General features: G+C 47.4%; 1 long non-coding RNA gene across 1 annotated transcript; it reads right to left on the reverse strand.

Annotated features, from left to right (window-relative positions):
- Positions 1-1,266: 1,266 nt before the first annotated feature.
- LOC136626041 (uncharacterized) lies at positions 1,267-21,801 on the reverse strand. Its single transcript, XR_010792612.1, has 3 exons — positions 20,745-21,801; positions 7,595-7,672; positions 1,267-1,499 (listed from the first exon to the last, which is right to left on the reverse strand). It is a non-coding gene; the product is annotated as an uncharacterized lncRNA (long non-coding RNA).
- Positions 21,802-22,041: the final 240 nt, after the last annotated feature.

A 22,041-nucleotide genomic window follows, 5' to 3' on the forward strand; every position in this document is an offset into this window, starting at 1 on the left:
CAATTACATTGCGTGGGTCCAGTAATGTCCAGAGGCAGCGCACTCCCTCTGTGAACCCTTTAAACGCAGCGATCTACATAGATTGCAGCATGTAAAGGGTTAACAGCGGGGATCACTGTCCCAATGCACCCCCGCTGTTGCAGGCTATCAGTATAAGCCAGCTCCTGCTGCCAGATGGCGCAGGATTGTTTTAGATCCCGCGAGATCCACATGACGTAAGGTTATGTAATGTTGCCTTAAGTACCACCCTGCCATGACATAACTCTATGTCCTATGGCGGGAAGGGGTTAAAGGTGTTGTACCAGGATATAAAGTTATTCCCCTATCCACAATATATGATTGGTTAGGGTCCTAGTGGTTGGACCCTGACCAATCGCAAAAATGGGGGTCCCAATGGTCTCCACGTGAATGGAGCAAAGGACACACGAGCATGCCACAGCTACGTTTATTTCAATGACAGTGCCTGAAATTGTCGAGTATGAGCGCCAGAGATTGCTGAGCGCTGTCACTGAAGTTAATGGAGCTGCAGCACGCATCACACTCATCCTCACATCCAGCCATGAGGGGTCCATCGGAACACCCATTATTGTAATCGGTGGTCGGATCATAATGTTATTCCCTATCCTGTAGGCAGGGGAATAACTTTATATCTTGGTACAACCCTTTAAGCATCAAGTGAAGAGTCAGCTCTTGGTGTGTTGGAAGCAGGTAAAATGGGCAAGTGTAGGAAACTGAGTAACTTTGGCGAAATAGTAATGACTAGACGACTGGAACAGAGCCCTCCAGAATACCAGGGAGGGCGGTTCCCAAGATGCAATGGTTAGTACCTACCAAAAGCGGTTCGAAGAAGGACAACTGGTGACAGGGTCATGGGCACCATAGGCTCATGTATGCATGTTGAGAGAGACTTTTGTTAAATGTAAATGAGCAAATTAAAGAAGTATAGGGATCATCGCACTGTAAGAGGTCATTAGATACCTCTACACCCTGGACAGTGGATTTCTAAATTACACTTTAGTTTTTTCTTGCTGGCACAACATTACATCTTTCCTCACAATTAAAACACTAATAAAAATGTAACTACAAAACTCATCTTTATTTTAGAAAATAAAAACATTTAGCAAAAATGTAACATTATACACAAGTTTTCACTGTATACAAATCTGAAAACAATCGTCCCTGTTCATTCCCAGTGAAGGTACAATGGTAAACGGCTTTATGGGTCGGGATAGTCACAAATGGTAGAAGACTTCAACGTGGAGCGATTTGTAGACTCATTCTATGGAGCGGCAACGACTGCAGTATAAGATGCTGGTTTTAGAAGAACAACTGAAGACATGGTAGAGGATGTTGAGCCCTGGTAGTACCTTCTCATGCTTGCACATAACAGTTTAATCGTTTAGTATGGTCCGGCTCAGGGGTGGAAGTGGGCTAGGGGTCATCTGCTTCCAACTCTTCCACTAATCCGGCCAACTTCTCCATCCGGGATACTTGTTGATCTGAAAAGATTAGACCTAAACAAATGTTACTGCAATTAGAACAGGATTCTCTCCAGTCTCTCCAGGTTGCTCCATGATGTCGGGTAATCACTGAGAAGGATCATAAGAAATCACTGCTTTTGACAGGAACATAGTCTTATCACAGTGTACATTGACACTTACAAGGTGCTCTCAAGCTGGTGACAGACTGTCTGAGCAGTTAGAAGACTTAGAAGGTTCTTTAGGGATGCTTCTTTACCCAATTAGTGTAGGCACAGGTTAGACTGTTCATATCTGTGCAAGCGTCTTCGGCACACAGCTGACATAGATTCCCGAGCAGCCTGGCGGAAGCCCGGAGGACACCATGCTAGTCAACTGGGTCCTATGGACATCATTCATGTCAGTTAAGCATGGGGTCCAGCACTTCCAATGTTTAGCTCCTATGATGGAGCCAAACAATGGAAATAATAGTGCAAATGTGAATCCAGCCTAGTTTTTGGCTGTGGATGGAGGGTTTATTATACTATCAGGATCAAATATGGCTGGATATTCAGAGGAAGTGGATAGTTTGATTGAGAAAAGAGGTCCATCCAAGTGTAAAATACCCCATTTTTAATTTTGCATAAAATGCCTTTATCAAAAATACAAATAGTGGGTGCCTTACTTGACTTATGGTCAGTAAATTACGGTGTAGCATAAGCAGAGGCAGTGAACGATAGCAAAGTACAACTCAAATGGTGCATTTCCTTGAAAGCCAACAAAATCTTGGAGATTTTCTACAGTATAATTGGCTGTGAAAATCAAGACTTCTAGACCAGCTTTTCTCAACTCCAGTCCTCAGAGACCCCCGACAGGTCATATAGGGGGGTCCCTGAGGACTAGAGTTGAGAAACACTGTTCTAGACCAGTCAACGCTTTGATGGGCTGCGCCAGCTGTCTTGGCAATGCTGATTGGAGGACCGTCTCTGACTGATGCATATCCCAAGATATGGTGCATATTTCAAAATGTTGGTGCAGAAAATGAACATGGCATGGGGTGGAGGGGGAAGGGGAAGGAAATATCATACTGCAAATGTGCTGATAATGTAAGCCTTTAAAAAGCTAAGTTGATATTTCTGTTGCCAAATTTTGTGCCTTCTGAAGTGTCTCTCGTTTTGATTGGAAAAATAGCTCTGCATACAACGCTGTTTTTCTAGTCAGAATTAGTGATGAAGGCTCCAAATGTAGCCCAACCTTTGCAGAAGTCCTTACCACCTCATGACATTAGCACAGTCTAGTCTTATAGTTTTCTTAAATCATAAGTCATAGGAGTACAAAAGTAACCAGTCATTTGTAGTAACTCATACCTCTTGTTATAGTTGTATATATCAAGATCTGTAAGTTATAGCATTAACCTCTTCAGTGGCACGCCCGGAAATTTTCCAGGACTAGCTGCGCTGCCCATAGTGACATAGCCCAGAAGATTTCCTGGCTATGTTTCACTATAGGACCATGCAGAACACAATGCCATAAGCTGTGGCATTGTGCTCTGCCTGCATAGTCCCACAAAGAACCAGTGCAGGACTTTAAAAAAAGAAGCGGGAAGATATAACCGATCTACCGGCAACTTTCCGATTCTTCCCTGCACTGTTTACATCTGGCCACGGAAACCATCGGCTTTTCAGACGCCGGCTGATGGTCCGCGTGCAGGGAGAGCTGGTGACCAACTGTCAGATGATAGCCGGGCACCAGCTCTTACAGCAGAGAACAAAGAAAACCTCCAATCTCCGCTGTTTAACCCTTTACATACCGCAATCTCTGTGACCGCAGCATGTAAAGTGCTGACAGCTGAGAACGGAGAAAACCTCTGATCTCCGCTGTTTAACCCTTTAACATGTTGTGGTCTGTGCGACTGCAGCATGTAAAGGGCTGACAGAAGCAGAGGGCTCCCTCTGTCACCATTGGACAGCTCTCCCTGCCACGTGGACCATCGGCTCGTCAGAAGCCGGCCAATGGTCTCCATGGCAGGGAGAGCTGGTGATCGGCTGTCAAATGAAAGCCGTGTCACCATCAGAACCCTCGCAATGTGATCAGGCGGTTCTGAAGGGTCTCAGTTGCATCCGGAGGCTTGAATATAGCCTCCGGGTTTGCCAGCTAAATTAGGCTATGGCGCTAAGACTCTGAGCTTCATAGCCTGTCTAATACCCTACTATGCCTCAGCATTCCAGAGTATTAGAAGAATAAAAAAAAGGATTATGCAAGTTCCCTAAAAAAGACAAAAATGTAAAAAAAATGAAAAAGTTAAAAAATTATAAAAAAAACAACAATAAAAATGCCAAAACCCCACCATTCTCCCTTTAGGGCTTATTTAGACGGGCATATATCGGTCAGGTTTTCACGCCCGGCTGATATACGCTGCCCCTTTCTGCAAGGGGAGGAGCTAGTGCATTGAACTCCCGCCCCCTCTCTGCCTCTTGCTACTGTTTGCAATGGAGGGTTGGGTCAGGGGCGGAGCTATGTTCCATCCTGTTATGCCCCCTCCATTGCAAGCAATGGCGAGGGTCAGAGAGGGGACGGGATCTCAGTTCACCAGCTCCCCGTCCCATCTCACCTGTTTCTGGGCTGGTGCACTGAGCTGATTTCTGCAGGAAGCAGACAGCTCCATAATCACTGCAGTGGCAGGGCTCGGTATTGCATCAAATTTTCCATTCATTTCAATGACTGCAATGCAGGGGGTGGGGTTAGTACAGTTAGAACTGATAGATCAGCCATAAGTACGAATAGCAACAAAACAAATTTAAAAAACAAAAAAAATGAAATAAATTGTATGATCACGAATGCACGAAGTCTGATCGGTAAAGTGGGCGAGCTTGAAGCAAGAATGACTGATGAAAGTTATGATATGGTCGGAATTACTGAAACATGGCTTGATGATAAGTGCGATTGGGCGGTGAATTTGCAGGGGTACAATCTCTTCAGAAGAGACCGAAGGAACCAGAAAGGGGGAGGGGTATGTCTGTACGTCAAATCGAACTTGAAGCCGAGGCTACGGGAGGATATAGGGGTAGGAGACGAACAGGTGGAATCTCTGTGGGTAGAAATACAGGGAGGAAAAAATAACAAAATCCTGATAGGGGTCTTCTATCGACCACCAAAAGCAACAGAAGAAACTGAAGACTTACTACTAAGGCAGATAGAAGAGGTGTCAAAGCGCAACGAAGTAATTATCATGGGGGACTTTAATTACCCAGATATAACATGGGAGAACGAAACCTGCAAATCTCACAGGGGTGATAAGTTCTTGAGAGTAATTAAAGACAATTACCTGAACCAACTTGTGCAGGAACCAACAAGAGGGAGAGCCATTCTGGACCTAGTGCTAACTAACAAACCGGAACGTATAAAGGGGGTGCAGGTTGAGGGGCACTTGGGGAACAGCGACCACAATATAATCAACTTCCAGCTGTCAATCAATAGGAAGCCTTATCAGGGAGTGACAAAGAAACTAAACTTTAGTAAAGCAAAATTTGATGAGCTTAGAACTACTATCGGTAACATTAATTGGGACAACATCCTCAAAAATATCAGTACAGAGGAAAAATGGGAAAAGTTCAAAAGGATCCTAATCGCCTCATGTGAGCAGTCCATTCCCTTTAAAAATAAAAGAAACTCAGCTAAAAGGAAACCAATGTGGTTCGACAAGACGGTACGAGGGGCAATAAACGAAAAGAAGAAAGCGTTCAAACTACTAAAGCAACAAGGCAGCGAAGAAGCGCTAAAATCATACAGGGAAAAAAACAAAATATGCAAAGACACGATTAAAACTGCCAAGGAGGAAGCAGAAAGACGGATCGCAAAAGAGAGCAGAAACAACCCGAAGCTATTTTTCAACTACATAAACAGCAAAAGGATTTGCAGGGAGAGCGCTGGCCCTTTAAAAAACAATGCAGGAGAAATCATTGATGATGACGAAGGGAAAGCAAATCTAATAAACAGTTTCTTCTCAAGTGTGTTCACCAAAGAAAAGGAAATGCCACACGAGATGCAGGGGAATAAAACGAACTCCTCACAAAATATCTCATACCTAACGCAGGAGGAGGTGCGGAAGCGTCTAAAGAAAACTAAGATTGATAAATCACCGGGCCCAGATGGATTACACCCAAGGATACTAAAGGAACTAAGTGACGAGATAGCTAGGCCGCTATACCTAATATTTCTAGACACTATCAAGACCGGAGTAGTACCATTGGACTGGCGCATTGCCAACGTGGTTCCAATTTACAAAAAAGGGAGCAAAAGTGAGCCTGGTAACTACAGGCCAGTAAGTCTCACTTCAGTAACGGGAAAAATTTTCGAGGGGATTCTGAGAGACGCCATCGATGAGTACCTCAAGGAGATTAAGGGAATAACTCCTCACCAGCATGGATTCATGAAGGGTCGCTCATGTCAGACAAATCTGATCAGTTTCTACGATGAAGTAAGCTCTAAGCTGGACCAGGGAGAATCTATTGATCTTGTATATCTGGACTTCTCTAAAGCCTTTGACACCGTGCCACATAATAGGCTAATATACAAAATGAGGCAGCTCGGACTGGGCGAAAACGTGTGTAAGTGGGTAAAAAATTGGCTCAACGATAGAAAGCAGAGGGTGGTAATAAATGGTTCGTACTCTGATTGGACCACAGTCGCTAGCGGGGTGCCACAGGGTTCAGTATTAGGCCCCACTCTGTTCAACATATTTATCAATGACCTGATAGAGGGGCTGCACAGCAAAATATCAATATTTGCAGATGACACAAAATTATACAATATAATTAATGCAACGGAGGACAATGTGCGGCTACAAACGGACCTGGATAAGCTGGGGGCTTGGGCAGAAAAATGGCAAATGAAGTTCAATGTTGAAAAATGTAAGACTATGCACATGGGCAAGAGAAACAGATGTCACAAATATTCACTTAATGGGGTACCACTAGGGAAAAGTGATATGGAAAAGGATCTGGGGGTATTAGTGGATAATAGACTGAGCTGGAGTAACCAATGCCAGTCAGCCGCTGCAAAGGCAAATAAAGTCTTGGGGTGCATCAAAAGAGGTATAGGGGCGAAGGACGAGAACATTATCCTTCCATTATATAAGGCACTTGTCAGACCTCACATGGAATACTGCGTACAATTCTGGACACCGGTGCTCAGGAAAGATGTCACAGTGCTTGAGGGGGTTCAAAGAAGAGCGACTAAACTAATACATGGAATGACGGGACTGGAATACCCAGAGAGGCTATCCAAATTGGGACTATTTACTCTAGAAAAAAGAAGGTTAAGAGGCCACCAAATAACCATGTATAAGTACATGAGGGGACAACACAAGGATCTCTCCCGTGATCTGTTTACACCCAGGACTGCGACGGTAACAAGAGGACATCCGCTACGATTAGAGGAAAGTAGGTTTCATCACCAACATAGAAAGGGGTTCTTTACTGTAAGAGCAGTTAGACTGTGGAACTCTCTACCGGAGGAAGTGGTGATGGCAAAATCGATAGAGGAGTTTAAAAGGGGACTTGATGTCTTTCTGAAGAAGGATATTACAGGATATAAATTTTAGGTTAAGTGTCAATCCTGGTATATAGGCAGGTAGGAACCATTAGGGGTTGATCCAGGGAACAGTCTGATTGCCATTAGGGAGTCGGGAAGGAATTTTTTCCCCAAAAGGGCTAATTGACTTCTGGCCTTGGGGTTTTTTGCCTTCCCCTGGATCAACACAGTAGGATAGACAGGCTGGACTAGATGGACAATGTCTTCATTCGGCCTTACATACTATGTTACTATGTTACTATGCCAGGGCTGGCCACCGCACTGAGAAGGAAGCTGTCTGCTTCCTGCAGATTTAAACTTAGTGCATTGGCCCTACAAACAGCTGATCGGTGGGGTTCCTGGTAACGGACTTCCACCAAGCTACTATTGATGATCTATCTTCAGGATAGGTCACCAATAGTTTACAAACTCTTTAATTCACTTCCCTCAGCCATAAAACAGGCATGCATTACTTAATACAGTTTGATAGAAGAGAAATCTGTAGGATGAGTTTCTGTTTGCTGGTGTAGACTGGATTATGGTCATGATTTGCACTCGTTACTTACCATGTTTCACCTGCTTCAGCGCTGATGCGACTTGATAACTGAACACGGATTCACAAATGAAAAATCCCTCTGCGCCATCTGCAAACAGAAGGATAGAAAAACGCATGAGCAACGTTCTTGACCAGACTGCACTATTGTATGTCCTGCCTACAAGTTGTAGAACATCTACTGACACTGGCCAGGATTCCAATCATTTCCACCTACTTTTACTGACATGTGCATGTTATGGCCCCCCGTGCACGCTTATGGACTACTAGCGCCAAACACATGTCTAGGTTAAATGGCCGTTGATGAAACTGTCCCGCATCTGCAGGCGCGTGTAGTGTGTGTTTGCGATAGAAACATTACATTGTGAGCGTTACCGGCGACCATGACAGATATTAGGGACGACAATCTCTGTACATTGCTGCAGAATATGTTGGAGCTATAGAGGTAACAAGAAAATGAAGACCAGCACAAGTAACCATTTCTCCGCATTCACATGGGCGCTTGCGTATTTCGGTCTGTAAATACGCTGTTGCCTTGCGCTTTGCGGCGTATTGGTATTCTTTTACTTCACATAAATATGCAGCGTATTTCCGCATGTAATAGAAACGTGCGAAATCTTCTTGATTTTGTGGGTAAATACGTAGCGATTACGCAGGTTTCCTGTGTATTTTGTGTGCATTTGCGCATGCACATTGATTTCAATAGGCTTCTACAGTGCGTAACAGACGCTAAGATACCGTGCTTCCTTAAAAAGAAGACCCTGTCTTATATTAACCCCTTAAGGACACGGCCTATTTTGGGCTTAAGGATGCAGCTATTTTTGGCAGGGTTTTATATCCATTTTTCAAAAGCCACTTTTTGTCGCCACGGCCATATAAGGGCTTATTTTTTGCATGGCGAACTATAGTTTTTATCGGTGCCATTTTTTTTTACTCTAAATCATCACTGTTATCTATTGGATAACAGTGATCACGTCCCCGGTGACATCTCTCTGCACATGTTACCCAGGAGCAGAGGGATTTAAAATTTCCCGGGGCACGAGCCCCTCTGCGCAGAAGGATACTTCAGGTCCCAGAAGATTGGGACATCGCGGAGGACCCGAGTGAGTATTTTCACCTCTCCTTATGGATCCGATCCATGAGAGGAGATGGAACAAACTTCTTTCCAACCTTTTAAAACTTTTTCGTGATCGCCGCTTTCCATTGAATAGTGGCAATCACGTGCACAGGGGACCGGTCACCTCGGTCTCCAGTGACATCTCCTGGTTCCCGGCTACCTTCAGGAGTCGGCATCCAGGAGACTTTAAATTTGCCGGGGCTCCTGGCCTTCTGCGCATGCGCATGACGTCATACATCTGGCACACATATGCAGAAGAGCGGTGACGGGTCCCAGAGAACCAATTCCCCGTGGGAGACCACGGACAAGGCGGGTGAGTAATCTCAGCTGCCCTGATGGATCGGATCCATCAGGGCAGCTGAATCTTAATCTTTTTTTAACTATTTATTCATTTAATTGCGATCGGCGCTATACACCGGATCACATTGCCGGGGGGGGGGGGCAATAGGGCTTTAATTCTAAGAGGATGCATGTTTTTATGTCCTCCAGGATTAAAGCCCGCTTAGCTAGGACGTAAAAAGGCAATGGGGCTGTCACTAAGAGGTTAAAGTTGAAAGTGTAAATTGTTACAGATGCCCATAATCCCACTGACAGATGATGTCACAGGAAATCAGGTGACCGCTGCAGCCAATGAGAAGCTGCAGTGTCACCATCCATTCTCCTGGCATCGGCGCTCAGACCCTGATAGCCGCGATGCCAGGAGTTCAAGAACATGATGCTGCATTTATCATTGGCTACAGAGGTCATGTGACTTCCTATGCCCCTCCCCCTGAGTCTGCAGCAGGCTGCAGTGCTGAGTCCTGGGGTACGCGTGTATCTCTGTATATTATTTTCACACAGGGCGTCCTACTGAAAAGGGGTTGTCCGGTAACCGGAGAGTCCTTAAACATAGACATATACCTTATATTTACCATCTACAATGCAGTAACAATAAAGCAATATGACCGTTGTTCTCAAACAGCTGAGCGATCTCTCCGAATATAAGTGCGAGATTTACTAAACTGAATAAGGCAAAATTCTGGCTCAATCTTAGGCTGAAGCGGTGCGCCCCCTGTGTACGTATGATGTAACTACACGCTATGCCTCACACTCACTCATCATCACCATAGCATCTGCAGGGTGGTCCACGGAAAAGAAGGACGGCAGCCCACACTGTCTATAAGAAAGTCTATCAATGTTGTCCATAGCAACCAATCACAGCGCAGCTTTCATTTCTTATACTGCTGAGGTAAATGAAAGCTGCGCTGTGATTGGTTGCTATGGCAACAAAGATTTTCTTTTAGACAGCTTTGATGAGAGTGTGGTGACGGGCTAATATTCCGTGGCCCATCCTGTACAAGAAGCTTCATTAGAATATTGCTTACTGGGAAATATTGTAATTAGATGCGCCAAGAATATAACAAAAGTCTGGAAGCTGCTGAACAGTTCCGCCCGTGGCTACAGAAATATGGCGGAGGGGGCATGCAGAGGGACCTCCATGTTGGTTCACCCCGAGTACTTTGTGGATTAGGAACAGAGGACGCCTTTACATTATAACTATTATTCCTAAGGGCTCGTGTCCTCGGGTGGTCTTTCACCGCCTATTACACATGCGTTGCACGGCCACGTAAAGCGTGCTGAATGGAGCTAATGAGAGTAAATGGACCTTCATTAGTCCTTGCACATGAGCGTATAGACACTGCATGTAGATACCAGCGAGAACTAGATCGCAGCATGCTCTATTCTCCGGCGTACCACGCAGAGTGAGCCGTATATGTTTGTATAAGCAGCGTATGCAAACCTGTCCATACACAATACATTATGTACGGGCGGCGATTCATACGCAACGCAGATACGACACAGCGGGGGATTAAAAAAAAGACAGCCACACTGCGCATGACCGCGGCCGTGAGATACGCAGATATGCGCAGTACACTCGCTGCCCGTACGCGGTATCACAAACACTGGTAAAACGCTGCGAGGGCACCTGTGGACATGAGCCCTAAGGCCGCTGAGTAATTCTCCTGAGCATGGAGATATGTATATAGATTGCAGTCGCCGTCGGGACGGGCTTCCCAATAATACACCATATCCCTGCAGCACATCATATATTCTGTCACACAAGTACCACGTCCGCTGCCGGATATCCATACTAATAGTATACATGCTAAAGTAAGGCCCAATGTCCACAGGCGGATTCGATTTGTGGAACCAGCGCTGGAGAACCGCAAATCAAGCCGTCCATAGGGATGCATGGATGTCCGCAAAGCAATGATAAGCATGCAGATGTGATTTTTCCCACACACCGCATACAGGGCTCAGGCAGGCAGATCAGCCAGAAGGTCAGTTTCTTACTTTGATATCTGATGTTCAAAGCAGCTTTCAAAGATGGCGCCGTTGTGCTGACTTCCCACAATGCCCTGCGCTCTCCCCCCTCTGTGTGCGAGCTCCCAATGACTGGCCTCGCTCAGCTCCCGTCCTGGCCACGCCCACCTCTAGTGAACTCATCTAAGTCTCTTCCTGCCCAGGCCCCGCCCCCTCTAAGTCCCTCCACAGGACAGCATGTTCTCCTGCTGTACAGTGTACTTAGAGGGGGCGGGGTCAGGAGAGACTGTCTATACTCACAGGATAAAATCTTGAACGACGAGAGTTCAGTGTAAACAGCAGCCGTTCAGTACTGAACGTCCGCTGTGCAAAGTGAATGGAGAGGGGCGGGGAGAGAATACCCGCTTGACAGGCACCTCCCCCCCGACTGTGACAAGTTATGGTGACAGCCCCCTCCCACCGTGCAACAAGTTATAGCAATAGCCCCTTCCCCCCTGCGACAAGTTATGGTGAGAACACCCCTCCGCCTCTCCCAGTGCGACAAGTTATGGTGACAGCCCCCTCCCGTGCGACAAGTTACGGGGACAGTCCTCCCGCGCGACAAGTACACTGACAGCCCCCTTTCCCCCCACATGACAAGTAACACTGACAGCCCCCCCTCTTCCCCGCGGCGACAAGTTGTCAGCACCCCAACTCCCGCGGCGACTAGTTGTCAGCACCCGAACCCCCGCGGCGACAAGATGTCAGCACCCAAACCCCGCGGCGACAAGATGTCAGCACCCAAACCCCATGGCGACAAGTTGTCAGCACCCCAACCCCTGCGGCAACTAGTTGTCAGCACCCCAACCCTCGAGGCAACTAGTTGTCAGCATCCCAACCCCCGCGGCGACAAGTTATCAGCACCCCAACCCCCGCGGCGACTAGTTGTCAGCCCTCCAACTCCCGCGGCGACTAGTTGTCAGCACCCCAACCCCCGCGGCAACAAGATGTCAGCACCCAAACCCCCATGGCGATAAGTTTTCAGCACCCCAAACCCCACAGCGACTAGTTGTCAGCATCCCAACCCCCGCGGCAACTAGTTGTCAGCACCCCAACCCCCGCGTCGACAAGTTGTCAGCCTCCCAACTCCCGCGGCGACTAGTTGTCAACACCCCAACCCCCGCGGCAACAAGATGTCAGCACCCAAACCCCCATGGCGATAAGTTGTCAGCACCCCAAACCGACTAGTTGTCAGCATCCCAACCCCCGCGGCAACTAGTTGTCAGCACCCCAACCCCTGTGTCGACAAGTTGTCAGCCCCCCAACTCCCGCGGCGACTAGTTGTCAGCACCCCAACCCCCGCGGCAACAAGATGTCAGCACCCAAACCCCCACGGCGACTAGTTGTCAGCACCCCAACCCCCGAGGCAACTAGTTGTCAGCATCCCAACCCCCGCGGCAACTAGTTGTCAGCACCCCAACCCCCGCGTCGACAAGTTGTCAGCCCCCCAACTCCGGCGGCGACAAGATGTCAGCACCCAAACCCCATGGCGACAAGTTGTCAGCACCCCAACCCCTGCGGCGACTAGTTGTCAGCACCCAAACCCCTGAGGCAACTAGTTGTCAGCACCCCAACCCCCGCGGCGACTAGTTGTCAGCACCCTAACTCCTGCGGCGACTAGTTGTCAGCTTTTAACCCGCGCGGGGACTAGTTGTCACCCCCCAACTCCTGCGTCCACTATTTGTCACCACCCCAACTCCTGTGTCGAAAAGTTGTCAGCACCTGAACCCCCGCGGCGACAAGTTGTCAGCACCCCAACTCTTGCGGCAACTAGTTGTCAGCACCCCAACCCCCGCGTCGACAAGTTGTCAGCACCCTAACCCACACAGCAACTAGTTGTCCGCACCTCAACCATTCAAAATAGTCATGGCTCTCCTCCCTGCACAAACAGGATTACACTGAGATGAGACACATCTGTATAGATAACACAGGACCACTATTCACAATACTCACAGCTCACCTCCTCTCCTCCCTGCACATACAGGATTACAGTGAGAGGTGACACCTATTTGTAGAGAACACAGGACCCACCATTAACAATAGTCACAGCTCACCTCTCCTCTCCTCCCTGCACAGACAGGATTACACTGAGAGGTGGCACCTATATATAGATAACACAGGACCACCATTCACAATAGTCACAGCTCACCTCCTCTCCTCCCTGCACAGACAGGATTATACTGAGAGGTGACACCTATATATAGATAACACAGGACCACCATTCACAATAGTCACAGCTCACCTCTCCTCTCCCTGCACAGACAGGATTACACTGAGAGGTGGCACCTACATATAGATAACACAGGACCACCATTCACAATAGTCACAGCTCACCTCCTCTCCTCCCTGCACAGGCAGGATTATAGTGGGTGGGTTGGTGGCTCGCTGGGCAGGTCGGTGGCAGGGGCAGTTATACAACCCACTCCCCTCCCTCCCTGCAATAAGTTATGGCAGCCCCCTCCCCCACTCCCATGAGAGAAGTTATGACAGCCCCCGCTCCCAGTAGTAATACTTACCCTTCAGCTGATGACCGGTGGACACTCCTGTCCGTCTCTAGTACGGACTGCGCATGCGCGAATAATCTGACGCGTGTTCCTGAGCCGGCAGGCGCTGCTGCGCATGCGCAAAAAAACAGGCGCGCACCCCTGGCCCGAGGACGTGTGTTTACGGCCCGACAAGAGGAGAAGACTGAAGATAGGGAGCACTCCTGTAGGTAAGTATATATCTTCTGTATGGCTGATTTACAAAGCACAAAGTATATTACAAAGTGCTTTGTAATGGCCATACAGAAGTGCATACATACATTTGTCAGGGCCAGACAACGCCATAAAGTGCGGTGGAGCGGAGTGCCTCCACAAACGGGCAGACACCTGAGGGCAGACGTCGTTGCCGCACGTATGTGATTATTAGGCTAGCAGGGGTACCAGCGTTGCCCCGGATTAAGGGTGGGTTCACACAGGGCGGATTCCCGTCGGAAATCTCGCGGTTTGGCCACAGCAAAAACCGCGAGATTTCCGCCGGGAGAACCGCCGCGGTTTAAGCTGTGGCGGCTTTGAAGCAGCTCGGCGGCATGCTTTTCCGTTGCGGCTGGTGCTCCCATAAAGGGAGAGCGCGGCCGCGGTTTCAACCGGATTTACTGCAGCGGATTAGCCGTCCCGTGTGGACGAGGTTTCTGAGAAGTCTCATCCACATGGCTGGCTAATCCCGAGATTAGCGGCCGCGGGCGGATCTGCTGCGGCAAATCCGCCCTGTGTGAACCCAGCCTAAAACTTGAATGAATGCCACATTAACATGGATTGAGATTTTAAAGAAAATCTGGGTTTCCCATAGCAACCAATCACAGCGCAGCTTTTATTTTACCTCAGTAGTATAAGAAATACCAACCAATCACAGCGCAGCTTTTATTTTACCTCAGTAGTATAATATATACCAACCAATCACAGCACAGCTTTTACTTTACGTCAGTAGTATAATACATACCAACCAATCACAGCACAGCTTTTACTTTACGTCAGTAGTATAATACATACCAACCAATCACAGCACAGCTTTTACTTTACGTCAGTAGTATAATACATACCAACCAATCACAGCACAGCTTTTACTTTACGTCAGTAGTATAATACATACCAACCAATCACAGCACAGCTTTTACTTTACGTCAGTAGTATAATACATACCAACCAATCACAGCACAGCTTTTATTTTACCCTAGCTGTGTAAGAAATGATTTTGACAATTGTATTTCCCATCCATTTTTTGCTCTTCCTGTAATTCGCCTCACAAGGACAAGTCAATCACAGAACATGGCCGTTACTTACTGAGTGAGGAGTGCATATAGACAAGTCAGCTCGAGCGCATCTGATGACCAGAGCATTTGTAATGACCATCAATAAGGCTCAAGGGCAAACACTGAGGCCCAATGTCCCCAACCGAAAGATACACAAAGGGAAACATGGCCGTCCGCAATGAAATAAAGCATGTGGATTTGATTTGCGGACCTTTCGGTCTAGAAACAAGTTGCAGCATGCTCCATTTCAGTGCGGATCCCTCATGGACGACTTCCATTGCAGTCAATGGAAGCAGTCTGACCCGCGGCCCACGCGTATCTAACTGTGCCGCCGGGCAGCGGATCCCGCGGGAAAGCAGGAGACTTGAAAAAAATCCTCCACTGCGCATGTACGGCGGCACGCCAGCCGGCACTGCCGCACACATACGTAGTGAAGAAAATAGAAGACCCGGACGGGTAAGCAGTGTCCTCGGCCACGGACAGAGTGGGAATCCACTGCGGGCTACTGCCACGGAATCCGACCCGCCCGTGGACGTGAGACCTTATGGTAGGTGGTGTACATTTTCTCATGGGCACCTATGCGCCGCGCTCACATGTATACAGGCCACAAAACCTTTATATCCTAGCAAAAGATGACAAGACCAGAAACGTACAGAACTGCGCTGACAGCAGATCGCGGCTACATTCCTTTCACTATTTCATAAAAAACACAAATTCCACGCAGATGGAAATATGCTATAGCCCCCCCTTGGCTCATGTGCTGGGATAGCGCTGCCGCCGCACACGGCTGGGGTCAGGGGTTGGCCACGGCAGTCGTGTGTATATGAAAATGTCACCCCAGCAGCATGTCAACAAAAGCCAGCGAAGAAGCCTGGAGCAGTGGAGAAGACTAACCACTTTACCCCTCATCCGCTCCATCCATGGCAGGGCGGCTGTCTCTGACAGCTGACACCCGCCTGTAACAGCCGCCATCAGCGTTCACATTGATCGCAGCTGTTAATCCTTTAAATCGATCTGACAGCGGCATTTAAATGCCCCAATCGGCATTTAGTGGTCCAAAACAGCCCCCTCGCGATGAGATTGCAAGGTGCGGTTTGGTTGTCATGACACCCTGGGCCTCCTGAAGATTCCCAAGGCTACCATGAAGAGACTGACTGTCAGCATACAGCATAATGCAATACTATGGTACTGCATTACACAGTATGGCCTCATGCCCATGGCCGGGTCCATTTCCACCTGTGAAATATCGCAGCAGAATCAGACCTGGCGTCCCCCAGACACCCTATAGCAGTGATGACGAACCTTTTAGAGACCGAGTGCCCAAACTGAAACCCAAAACCCACTTATTTATCGCCCCAGCGGTAATAGTGACTGCGCACAGCGACCTCAGTGTTCATAGTGACATCCCACAGCGGATTTATTTAGCTTCACAATACATTATATGGTGCATTAAAGAGAACCATAAAAAACTACAATTCGCCCCACAAGAAGCAACAAGCCCTCAGACAGCTGCGTTATCGGAAAAATAAAACGGTTCGGATTTTCTGAATGTGGGGAAGAGAAACGAATCTTATATAAAACCGCCTGCAGGCTTTTCTTGCACCGCACTTTGACCCCTTTGTGTGACCTTGGGTGGATGATTTTGGTGTCATTAGATTTGTGACATCGTCACCACCGCCGTAAAATCATGAAATTAGAGTTTGATGCATTGAGTGACTCTCAGGCCGGGTCAAAGATCTTATGTTAAGTCTAGCGGCGCTGTTGTGCTTCACCCATTGATTATGAGCGCTATAACCAGCGATAAGGTATTGCTGTACAGAAGTCATGCAATGCCTTACCATAGCAATCACTGCTGCTATGGAGCAGGTCCGCTTCAGGGCTTATTCACGCCTGTCCGATATACGGTGTCCCTTTCTGCAGGTGGAGGAGGTGGGCTGGTCCAGGAGCAGTGCACTGAGCTCCCGCCCCATCTCTGCCCCTCGCCACTATATGCAAGCGGAGGGGGCAGGATGAGGCGGAACTTATCTCTGCCATCCCCACCCTCCTGCCCCTCCCATTGTAAACAGTGGTGAAGGGCGTAGAGGGGGCAGGAGCTCAGTGCACTGCCCCCGGCCCGCCTCCTCCCCCTGCAGAAAGGGACACCGTATATTGGGCGGGTGTAAAAACCAGGACAATATACGGACGTCTGAATAAGCCCTCAGGGAAATAAACAGTGTAAATAAACTAAAGAAATAATGTAAAGAAATAAAATAAAATACCTTGGTTTTTTACTTGCTTACCGCTATTTGCAAGAAAAAAAATTACTAATTTCAGAAAAACCTCACATATGTGGTATCATTGTGTCCGTAATGAGCGCACGAATTATCCTGCGCAGCAAATATCTCCTAAAAAGAGCAATAAAGGCAATCCAAAGAGCCATATGTACCCCGAAATGGTACAAATAAAAACTACAGTTCGTGACGCAAAAAACAAGCCCTGACAAAGCTCTGTCCATGAAAAAATCAAAAACGTTATGTGACTTTGAATGTGATGAAGTGGAAAAACCTAAAAAAAATTATGTTTTTGGCATTGTTGTAAACGTATCGAACCGCAGAAAAAATGAATTGCGTCATTTATACGGTTAGGCCTCATGTCCACGCGCTTAGAATCCGCAGCGTTTCTCCTGCACGCGGATCCGCGCCTCATAGGGATGCATTGCACACCCGCAGGTAGTTAAATACCTTTGGATGTCATTTCCCGCGTCAGGCGCGGATCCGCGTGCGGGAAACAAAATGGACATGCTCCATTTTCGTGCGGGTCTCCCGCAGGGACGGCTCCCGCAGGCTTCTATTGAGGCCTATCGAAGCTGTCCGGATCCGCAGGAGACCCGTACCAGAATTAAACTCACCTGCTCCGGACGATGCGGTTCTTCCCTTCTTCGCGGCCGGATCTTCTTTCTTTGGCCCGGCAGATGTGCCCGGCACGCCGCCGGCGTGTCGAGCACATCCGCCGGGTCGGAGAATGAAGATCCGTCCGCGAAGGAAGGAAGATCCGCATCCTCCGGAGCAGGTGAGTTTATTCTGATTTTTAGGCATCATGTCCGCGAGGCAGGAGGGACCCGCTGCGGGATTCTACATGAAGAATCCGCGGCGGGCCTGATTTTCCCCGTGGACATGAGGCCTTAGATTGTCGCTGTAAAAAAAAAAAAAATTAAAAACAATGGCAGAGTTAATTAATAAAAACTATAGTTGACCACGCAAAACATAAGACCTTATACGACTGTCGACTGGAAAATTAAAAGTTGTGGCTCTTGAAAACTGTAAATGAAAATTCCTCAGAAATCGTCGCGTTCTTAAGCCCAAAATAGGCCATGTCCATAAGGAGTTAACCGCTTAACATCACAGGACCACAGATCGCGGTATGATGTAATGCTATACATTAGATCATACTGTAGGAGCGATCAACGCATCACAAGTTGTTGTCCCCTCTGGGGACTAACAAAAAAGGTAAAATTGCATTTTTACTGATTATTAAATTAAAAAAGCTAATAAAAGTAAAACAAAACCCTTTTGCCATATTTATAATAAAGGGATCTAAATAGTAATACAAAAAAACATATTTAGTATCGCAGCGTCCGTAAAAGTCTGATCTATCAAAGTAATGCATTATTTACCCTGCATGGCGAACATCATCAGAACTAGAGATGAGCGAGCCTACTCGGCCAAGCCCCTTTTTTGCCTGAGTACCGCGATTTTCGAGTACTTCCGTACTCGGGCGAAAAGATACGGGGGGCGCCGTGGGTGAGTGGGGGGTTGCAGCGGGGAGTGGGGGGGAGAGGGAGAGAGAGAGGGCTCCCCCCTGTTCCCCGCTGCTACCCCCGCTCCGCCACGCCGCCCCCCCCCGAATCTTTTCACCCGAGTACAGAAGTACTCGAAAATCGCGGTGCTCGATTGAGTAATTACTCGAAACGAGTAGGTTCGCTCATCTCAGAACATAAAAATAAAGAACACCAGAATTGTGCTTTTTTGGTCACCCCTATATCCAAGAAAAAATGTAATAAAAAATGATCAAAAAGCCGTATGTACGCCAGAATGGTAGCAATGGAAACAATGGGGCGTCCCGCACAAAATGAGATGTCGTACAACTATGTCGAAAAAATGAAAAAGTTATAGTCGTCAGACGATGGAAGCAGGAAATAATTTTTAAAAATTACATATCTTCGAAAAACAAAAAAAAGGAGTACAGCCCAAAAAAAACCTATATAACTTTGGTATTATAAGTATTCGTACTGACCCATAGAATAAAGTGATCAGGTCATTCTTGTTGCAGTCTGTACGCCGTAAAAACAAGACACACCCAAGATGGTGGAATTTAGTTTTTTTCCCATTTCACTCCACTGAGAAGTTTTTCCTTACATTATATAGTACATTATATAGTACCACTGAAAAACACAACTCGGCCCGCAAAATACAAGCCCTCATAGAGCGACGTCGATGAATAAATGAAGGAGTTATGATTTTTTTAAAAGGGGAGAGGAAAAAGCGAAAATGGAAAAACAAGGGCCGTGTCATTAAGGGGTTAAAACACATATATACCGAGCAAAAAATATATAACCATCACTTGCATCATATATACACTTCTGTACATCCCATATGCCCCCTGTATATACAGATAACGACAGTTATCACACATTTTATATATAATGTGAGGCCTCACTGACCGACTCTGAGGCTGACTTCACACTGCGCTCGTCAACGTGCGATTTCACCGCGGATGCGAGGCGTCTTTTGTATTAAAAACATCTGGCATCACTTCGGAGAAGTAGCGATCCTCCGCCGCGGCTGATCACGGAGTTTCTCCCATTGTTCTCATTGGTGAGACGCCTCATTGCATCGCGTGCATCTAGCACATGGAGCGATGCTGCCGCCGGCCCCACTGACAACAATGGCCGCTGCGATGTGAAGGCGCGCCCAAAGACGGTACGTGTCGCGATTCTTTTCCTGTATCGCTTTGTGGTGCAATGTGGGTAAACAATCGCTCATGCGTATGACCCCGTTCAAAAGAATGGGGATCATATTCACATCCCGCAAGGCACAAGACTCGTGGGAGAATCTTGCCCGTGTGAAGCCGGCCTGACTCATCACTAATTCCCTAAGGCCGCTCTCACGCACGCATTAGCACATCATGGCGTTTTACTGCGATTTCGCGCGGCCTTTTCTAAGGCATTCCACTATTTGTCAGCGTTTTTTGAAGCGCCCCACTATGGGTGATGAGGTGCGTTAAAAAGTGCTAAAATGCACGAAAATAGAGCAGACAGCGCTTGAAAATCACAGCGTTAGACATGCTGCGTCCGAGCGCTAGTCGGCAGAACATCACTGAAATCAATGGAGGCGCTGTGCCGCGATTAAGCATCGCAGTAAATAGCGGGCTGTGTGAGAGCGGCCTTACTCCCCATGGAGGACAAACATGACATTTGGCGCAAATGTTCCTTAGATCCTAAGTAGGAAACGTAACGGGGTCACAACTGGATTATACAATTCTAGCCAAGGAAGCACGCGGTCACCTCCACGCGGTGTTTCCTGGGTAACGTGAAGAACCAGGCAAAGTGGGGAACATACTATAATCCTCGGTTCCTGTTCTCTGTACCAAACTAACTGGGGCGAAGCCGAGTATATCAGCCAGTATATATATATATATATATATATATATATACACACACACACAACACCCGTATGCGCATAGCGCTCACACCATACATACAGCACCATCATCCACCGGCCATACACGCCTTCTACACAGGAATATGGGGTCGGACACATATACTCTATCATATATATATATACAGAACAGAGATCAGAAGGCAGCGCCCCAGAGTGGGGGGGGGGGGGGGGATTTATATTTACCAATTTAATAAATATAATATTTTTATCTCACCCTGCGGTAACCGGGTTTCCCTGGGGAGCGCCGGTGGGTCAAAGATCCAGGCCGGCAGGAAGAACCAGATAATCGGGTGGTTGAGGTGATAGATATGCTGGTCGCCGGTCCTTACGACATCACATCATGGAGAGCATCGGAGGGAAATTAGAATATATAAGTATAAACCGGAGAGAGATAGACAATAGCAGAAACTAAATAAAAATCCCCAGCGAGCGGTCCGGACCATGCGGAAGGGGCGGGCCCAGGGGATTATACAACGCTTCTTTAGATGAGGGGTGCACTCGGTGTGAGGCACCCCGTGAAGTAGGTCCGGCACATTTATATGTCTGTTGGAGTCCGTTCACTGCAGCGCTGGGAATATTTATATAGAACACACATATACAAACGTTATACAACATCCAGAGCATCATATACAGACAGTATGCACACAAGGTATAATGTGCATTCACAGCATGCACACGGTGTATTATTTAGGCCGCCTGCAGACGGCTGGGTCGGAGAATTCTCGCAGCAGGATCCGACCCGCGCCCCGGCAGTGAGCAGTGCGGCTCACCTTCTTCCGCGTCTTCTCCTCTCTGTGATGTGCAGGCTGCCACCCAGCGGGCACATGCGCAGAGCGGAGGCGGCGTGCCAGGGGTGACATCTCTGTGTGGGCCTCTGTGAGACCCGCACAGAAATAGAACATGTCATGATTTGTTTACCGCGTGTGATTTCACACGGACAAATCACGGCCGTCTGCATAGGATTGCGTTTTGCAAAGCAATCCTATGCAGGCGGGCACGGGCGGAAATTCTGCGAGAAATCCCGCCGTGGAATTTCCGCCCGTGTGCAGGGGACCATAGTCATATACAATGTATACCAACTATACAGTGTAGTATACAGGCATATCTATATACAGTGTACTACATATAGAATATACACACTATGCCCACAGTGTATTATACTACCATATACACACACTGCACACTGTAGTATACAGCCATATATACACACTATACATACCGGTAGTATACAGCCATATAGACACACTATACATAGCATACAGCCATATACACACACATACATAGCATACAGCATATATACACACACTACACATAGCATACAGCCATATATACATACATACATAGTATACAGCCATATATACACACTATACATAGTATACAGCATATATACACGCACTATACATAGTATACAGGCATATCTATATACAGTGTACTACATATAGAATATACACACTATGCCCACAGTGTATTATACTACCATATATACACACACTGCACACTGTAGTATACAG

The sequence above is a fragment of the Eleutherodactylus coqui genome, chromosome 4 (assembly GCF_035609145.1).
Source record: "Eleutherodactylus coqui strain aEleCoq1 chromosome 4, aEleCoq1.hap1, whole genome shotgun sequence".
In the NCBI taxonomy this organism is placed as follows: Eukaryota; Metazoa; Chordata; class Amphibia; order Anura; family Eleutherodactylidae; genus Eleutherodactylus; species Eleutherodactylus coqui.